This window comes from Ptychodera flava, chromosome 7 (genome assembly GCF_041260155.1).
Source record: "Ptychodera flava strain L36383 chromosome 7, AS_Pfla_20210202, whole genome shotgun sequence".
In the NCBI taxonomy this organism is placed as follows: domain Eukaryota; kingdom Metazoa; phylum Hemichordata; class Enteropneusta; family Ptychoderidae; genus Ptychodera; species Ptychodera flava.
The window spans coordinates 34371551-34379526 of NC_091934.1; the positions used below are offsets into that span (position 1 = coordinate 34371551).

Consider the following 7976-nt stretch of genomic DNA (forward strand, 5'->3'; position numbering starts at 1 on the left):
CACGTTTAAAACGGAATTTGTTTATTACAACAGCTGCAGCCTTTCTGTACAAAGACAGATAATTATCAACTTCAAATTGGAAAGGTTAGCGATAACATCTACAGATCGCCTAACCTTCACGGCGTGTAACAAACACGGTATACCGTACATATAAAATTGTGTGCTATATTCTGTGTGAAAAGATATTGCAATGTACATTTACATTTCAAAACGAATCGAGTGAGTTATATAATGAGAATAAAGATATTAGAATGATGATAGGCGACACATATCGACAGAACAAATCCAGATATTCAATCGATGACAACAGTGTTAATTATAACCGGTTCCGAAATGGGATCGTTGTCTAGGTCATCGGCCTGTTTTATCTCTTTTGAAATTGATTTTTTTTCCCGTTTATGTCAGAGGGTGGCATTTGGTGTCAGCATATTTTAATCAGACTACTGTCGACACAATATTCGACAGTGTATATTCATGACTAATTTCACTGAAGCCTTCTTATATGTGAAATGATAATTTGTTTTGGTTATTTGTATGTTTTGTTTAATTTTTGTCGACAGTTCGCTTGACCGTGTTTCAACGCAGCGATGTGAAACAGCCGCCGTAGCGGGTGATAATTTTGAACACAGCGTTACAGCTAAATTTTATTGAGATATTATCGTTAAATGGGTCAGTGACAGTGTGATAGTTCACCACATTAACGCTGCAATTCAAGTAGCTAGTCGTTGTATATCTAACATTTCTGGAAATTCTTAATAAGCCACTGTAATTTATTATTGCTGGATATACATAGAAAGGCGTATTTCACTGCACACTAGACAATAGGAATACGATATATGATTCAGAAATGAGTTTTCGTTATTGCAGAATGTTCAAGGGAAAGCCTTTGTCTCAGTGCGTAAATCAACCGACGCGACGAAATTTAATTTTGTGTATTTTACGTTAAAGTAGTATGGGCCTAGAAACTGAAATACTTAAACTTTCCTTAAGGTAGAAAGCGCCTCGGGGACAGATATTCTGACTCTCAAGTATCTAAAATTCTTTTCTGATCTACCACTTGTGGGGGCTCATTTTAAAGCTTTTGGAGAAAGAAAAACTTTTGCCGGCTTAGTTTTTCGAAAATCCAAAATTTAACCTTTGCCCTATACAGTTAACACAGGAATGGCGGCCATTTTAAATTTCAAATATCGCAAAATGTCGGGTGTACAGTTAACACAGGAATGGCGGCCATTTTGAATTTCAAATATCGCAAAATGTTGGGTATACAGTTAACACAGGAATGGCGGCCATTTTGAATTTCAAATATCGCAAAACGTTGGGTAATTTGTTTTGCTTGTTCCAAACTTTGCACTGTGAACCCTGATTTTCATTGTTGATGTGGTAAAAGGATGGTTGAAAGTTTCAGGAAAATTTGAGCAAAAGTTTAAGTCTTTCACTTTCGCGGTGCACACTACATCAAGGTTAGAATGCGTCTCGGGGACAGGTATATTTTGACTCTGAAACTTTTCCAATTCTTTTCTAATTTACCCCTTGTGGGGGCTCAATTTGAAGCCCTGGGAGAAAGAAAATTGTCACCGACTTAGTTTTTTTTTTAAATCGAACATTTTATTTTTTTCTCCATAGAGTCAACACAGGGATGGCGGCCATTTTGAATTTCAAATATCGGTAAATCTTGGGTAATTTGTTTCTCTAGTACCGAAATTTGCACGGTTACCCCTGATTTTTATTCTTGATTTTTGAAAGAGAATGGTTGAAAGATTCCATAAGGAAAGTTTGAGCAAAAGTTTAAGTTGCTCACTTTCGAGGCACGTTCTACCTTAAGGAAAGTTTCGACTATTCTCAAATTAGAGTAAAAAATTTTGGTATCATCGCAGAAAATTATCTGACATTTATCAATATTTGAAATTCAAAATGGCTGCCAGCTCCGTGTTAACTCTAAAAAATATTTAATGTTGGATTTTAACAAAAGTAAGACGGTGAAAACTTTACACATTCCAGAGCTTCAAAATGAGCCCAGAAACGTATTGTTGAAAAGTTTGACAATCCGAATATCTGTCCCCGACGTGCATTCCACCTTAAAGGGAAACAGTCGTCAGAACTGCACCTGTGCGAGTTTCTTGTTTACAAACAATGTATTTCGTGCACGATATCTAGATGCACCTCATCATCATAGCTGCAACATTTAAATTATAGGATGTAGATTATGACAGACATGTTTTAACTTTCATCAATCACCATCGTACCTTGGATACAGTGTTTATATTGGTCGTATGGGTCCCGTACTACCTTTGAGCGCAGTTCCGACGACTGTATCCCTTAAGTTGTACGTTTAGTTCGACTAAACATTTACTGAAAGTTTTAAAGGCACGCAATGTGATCTCATCTTGTCATTAGGAATCTACATATAAATTCGTTCTCAAGAACGTGCTTGCTCTTTATATACTTCAGAATAACAAATTTAGTTTAAGAAACAGTTACTTGAAAAAAACGATACATGATAAATATTGCACCAGTGAAATATTTTCAAATGATCACAAGTGAATAAATTATGAAAATGCAAGTTTGTTTGACAAATGAGGAAACTTACAAGGTTGATATGAAGAGAAGGATCAGAAAAAAAACACTCTGTGTGTTCTCATATCCTCTTTTTGTCTTTTTCTCTATTTACAAAGCTTTCTTTTGATATTGAGGCACTTACCGACGCCCGAAACAAACCCACTGCATCCAGGAGGGGAGATGCGAACGTTTGATGGTGAAAATGTTACTAACGTTGATAATCACTTCTTGCACAGCCATCTTTTATGTTGATCAGCCGGCCTTGATATTTTACTGGTATGAACACATCGTATAAAGTGTAGACACAGTAAATCCATTGTACAGTGTTAATATTCGTCCACCTTTAAGTCATCGTATCCAGCATTGTTCACCGTTACCATTGTGTAGTAGACGAGTCGAAGCCGAAAGATGTAAACTTTTCGGACTTTTTTCAGAATTCGGATCAGAATTCAGGGATCACCGTGAAAATTATGGTACTAGCTAAGAGCAGGAAATCATAGATTATCGATTTCAAAATCAATCTGACCACTATCTCTTGTTTAATTTAGGTGGAAAATTACATCTTCGATTTTCATAAAAAAGGAAATGCTGAAATCAGCTTCAAAACGTGGTCCATACGAACAGCATGCAGCGCAGACTGCAAAAGATTTTGTAAGTCAAAATATCTGACCCTGGGCTTAATCTACCTGTATCAAACTCTGCCATTCTAACGTATCGAGTACAAATACTGAAAATGGATGGCTACATCACTTCAAAACCGGTCACATGTTTGTCGAAATTGCCGTAATTTCATTGTCACGTGATCTCACGATTTTAAAACGCATTATTTTGCTGTATGCTCGCCTGAAATCGCCCTTGTATGCATAGAGCAACGGGTTCAAGGCTGAGTTGGTGAAGGCCAACCAGTGAAATATTTCGACAAAGATTAAAGGTGTACAGTGACAGAGAGAGTTGACTAGAGTTGTTAGAAGCAGCGGCAGCCAGACGATGAGAAAGACCACGGCGATCAAGAAAATTGCCTTTATAACTTTTATTTCACCTGGTCTGAACACTCTGTGAGCACTGTCTCGGCGTTGATCGCCAGTTTCTCTTCTGGAACCGTCCGCCTTATCCTCCCGCCGTCTCAGAGACAGGGTCGGGTTTATTCGGCCCACGTGGTTCTTCAGAACTCTGAGGGTGTAGTAGTTAGTGTAGAACATCACCAACAGCGGGACGACGGAGATGACGAGGCCGACGACTATGAGATGCGACACGACCGCGAAGCAGTGCGGGTGTATCACCATACCGCGTGCTCGCTCATCCTGGCCCAGTCGACTCAGCGACGGGATGAGAGCGAACGCCGCCGACGCCATCCAAGAGATGAGCGTGCAAATAACGAGACGCCTGCGAGTCACCATGGTGTAGTACTGCAAAGGGTACTTAATGAAGAAGTACTTGTCTACGCAAAGGATCATGGTACTAAAAATCGACTCTTGACAGAGCATGATTAAAAAGCCCTGATAAAAACTACAGAGAACGTCGCTGAACACCCACCGACCTTCCAGTCGTAGATGAATCGTCCATGGCAACACCAATATCCCCAACATAAGGTCCGTTATTGCTAAATTGGCTATGGTCAGGTTACTTTGCGAGTTTCGAATCTTGGGGAAAAATATATAGGCCAGAAGCACCACCATGTTGTTGACGACCACGAAAAACGTGACGATAGACTGTATACCGATCCACAATAACAACGTGCTACTCGGGTGTCGCGTGAAGTCTATAGTCGTGTTACTCATACTGAACTTAAACTGTCGCACCATCAAGAAAACGTTTCTTTTTATGTCGTTTGCGTCTTCCAAAAATTTTTGCCTCGATGTCACACTCTTGAGATAGACGGAAAGCGAAAAGGTACATCACATCTTAGACTTGCATCACATCTTAGACTTGCAAGTACGCACTTTCTTCAACTTGCGTGCATGCCCAGACTTCGACAACAATGCACCCGTGTGTTGTGAAGATGACTAGAAGAGATATTTTCGTCCTAGGATACCCTCTAAGACCGAACGTCCACGGTCCGTTCACACACCTGCACGCAGATGGACGCTCTGTTTCGTTGAATTTCTCTCGGAGCGTCCGCTACAGACGAGCCACACTTGTCACGCATCGAGCCATCCTCGGCGTTGTCCCGTAATACCACATACAAAAACAGCGACAGTGGCACAGACACATGTATACGTCAGCAGTTAATCGATGATGATTTTCTGTTGAGGACGACAATATATATCTATCAACATTAATATTGAAATACCACATATACGAGCAATCATGAATATGTAATTTATGACATACAAGTATTATATGAATCTAATTAACTCGTATAACGATAGCAATTCTGGCATCTATCTATCTATCTATCTAACAAATTTATAAAGCGCCAAATATCCAAAGGTAAATACCAATGCTCAGTGGCGCTAAGAGTTCATAAAAAGGCTCTCTGAAACATGTAACTTTTAAGCGTCTTTTGAAAATGTTAATGTTAGCGGAGGTTTTAATGTCAATGGGTAGAGAATTCCAAAGAACTGGAGCTGCTGAAGAAAAGGAGCGGCGACCATAAGAAGTCATCTTCCATCTAGGTGTGTGCAGAAGAAATTGATCAGATGAACGGAGAATGCGTGATGAAGAATGAGGCGTGATTAAATTCCTGATGTATAGTGGGGAGAGTCCATTTAGGGCTTTATAGGTTAGGAGCAAAAGCTTGAAGACAATGCGATAGGATACCGGAAGCCAGTGAAGTTGCCTAAGGACAGGGGTAATATGTTCAAATTTCCTGGTCAGTGTAACAATTCTGGCTGCTGTGTTTTGGGCATGTTGTAAGCGTTGAAGCTGAGCGTCAGGCAAACCATATAGTAAGGAATTGCAGTAATCCAGCTTAGCAGATATAATGGCCTGGACGAGGCCTATCTATCATGAATGTTTTCCATGAATTCATATCCGAGAAAACGATGCATGTAGGCTGAAACGAGACTTGAGTGTAGAGATCTGAACGTCGCTTTGCTTAATTGTGAGACACTTTACAGTGAATATAAAGTCGTTTGCTTAATTTCACGCTTGATCAGGCAGTATTATGCTCAACTGGGAGACCTTTGCATCGAATGCTATTTGCTTAATTTCATACTTGGTCTGACAATATTAATGTTTTCCAATTTTTTTGTCCAATTTTCCATTGTTTCTCAGGCTTCATTATCTACGTCTTCTTTAATTGCGTGTTAAGGTGGAGTTGCACGTTGCCAAAACAGTTTTTGAAAGGAATCTTTCTGATCTATGATGACAAGGAAACCCCTTATACTATATATTTTCAAAAAACAGAGAATCTAAAGTTTACTATGGTAGCAATAATTTACCCGAAGGATGAAGGGGTCTACATTAGTGGTAAAAGCCTCAATTTTGGTATTAATAACGAAAATTAATTAGGTCAAAGACTTGGCACAACTTTCTGAAAAGTAATATTTCAATTAAAAGAAGAGTATATGTAGAGAAAAAAAAACGATTTTTTTTATTTTGCATTGTCTATCTGCATTCTAAAATAGCATGGGTTGAAAGACTGATACTCAAAAATGATTAAAAATACTAGGAAAATTAAACGTCAAATTGTAAGAAGTACATTGTCAAACAAAATAGCCTTTTTGTTAAATACCATTTAAAGAACATAGTGTGAAAATTTCAGAAAATTTGACCCTGCAAGAGTGGAGTAAAATTCTTTTAAAATCTTGAAATTGGGAGAACAGAGAAGCCAGGAAATCGGGTGATTTGCATGCATTTGCATAAATTAACATTTCTCTATCCCGTAACATACGACTGCTTGACAAGCAAAAAGGTGAACCCAACCAATATTTTAATCTTGGGTTGACAAATTACATAAAATTGAATGAATATTTGCAAATAAGTGAGTTTTAGTAAAATACTCTCTGTTGGGTGCAGCGCCCCCTTCAATTACAACGCTTCAACTTTGAAATAAATGTTTTGATGGCGAAAGACTCAAGAGCGAATCCCGTCTACCAAAATCCCATCAAAAATATAGACGTGCCGCTTTCCAATACCTCTCAGAGTAAGTACATTGATATTATTCTCCCGATCTGGAATTGCAAAATAATGCTAAGAGTACGAAATTGATTGTTCATGTTCAAGGTCCCCTATTTCAAGTAACACACGATTTTGAATCGTGTGTAACTGGAATACATAGCACGAATGAATGTGTGTGTGTCCTTCGATAGCAATGAAACGGGATGGGTTCTAGTTTAAGTTGAATATTGATTCACTTAATTAGATACCAAAGCACAATCCAGTAGGCCTGTTCCTCATCAGTTTTAATTTATTATCTATTTTATCTGTTTTCAGGATAAACAACTGTGTTATTCGTTTCAGATAATTCACAGATAGCATATCAAAATAAAACATTTTAACTATCATTGTTCAGTTTATCGCTCCGATCCAGCAACGAGTCCCTCTGTCGCTGTCTCGTTGTCTCTGTTTTTCCCTCTCTCTGTCTCTACCTGTCTGTCTCCTCTTCCTCCCTGCCCCCTCGCTCTTGTTCGATTTAATAATAATTATATCGTGCATTAATCGCCTTTCTGTTACACCAATTTTTACAATTCCATTGTGTCCGTGTGACTGTCACGAAACACCCTGTAATCTCCCTATGCTGCACCTGTTACGCGATACATCAGCGGAATGGACTTTCCATATTTAGCAACTACCATCAAGCACCATTTTTGCGAACGGTTCAAGCATTGTTTTATAAATCGTTCTCTGCTCCTGGGAAAAAAATGTCGTTCTTGTTCGTATTGACGATTTGTTGTCTCAATTATAGCAAAAACTATGTTGACATAATTGAAAGCGGTGTCCTTACTAAGCAAACATCATTTGATAAATTGTCGCCGGGAGTCCCTGTTGAATTCTCAGCAAACTGTTGAAGCTTGAAATATTGAAATTTAACGATTAATGGGTAAATGAGAGACAAATAACGTGAGATGAAACTGTAATTAGCATACCTGTATAAATATTCCACAGATCGAAGCTGCCAAGGTTGTGTCGCCAAGACGTGGTCACATTGTGACAAATACCAAAATACGGAAAGCTTCGAGTGTTGAGTCAGAAGTGTCCCAATAGATACATGGACCTAGATACATTGATTTATACGAAAATAGATTAATGTGAAAGTTACGCGGTCCCTTCAAATTTGCATATCACCACCATATATGGTAAAAAAGGCGTTGAGTTGCGACCCTCCCCGCCGCTTCTTGTGAAAATCAATAATTTACTTTATCAAATACAGATGATCGATTCGTCAGACTACAATGATAGGCATAATCAGTCAAAATGTAAAAAGTGAGTGTGTCCGGTAACCCAACCTACCCAATCTTTAAACTTAATCTTTCTTT

General features: G+C 38.6%; 1 long non-coding RNA gene across 1 annotated transcript; it reads right to left on the minus strand.

The window, feature by feature from the left end:
• Nucleotides 1-7709, minus strand: LOC139137380 (uncharacterized). The gene is made up of 2 exons (XR_011553377.1): nucleotides 7587-7709; nucleotides 1-4799 (listed from the first exon to the last, which is right to left on the minus strand). It is a non-coding gene; the product is annotated as an uncharacterized lncRNA (long non-coding RNA).
• Between the last annotated feature and the right edge of the window lie 267 nt (nucleotides 7710-7976).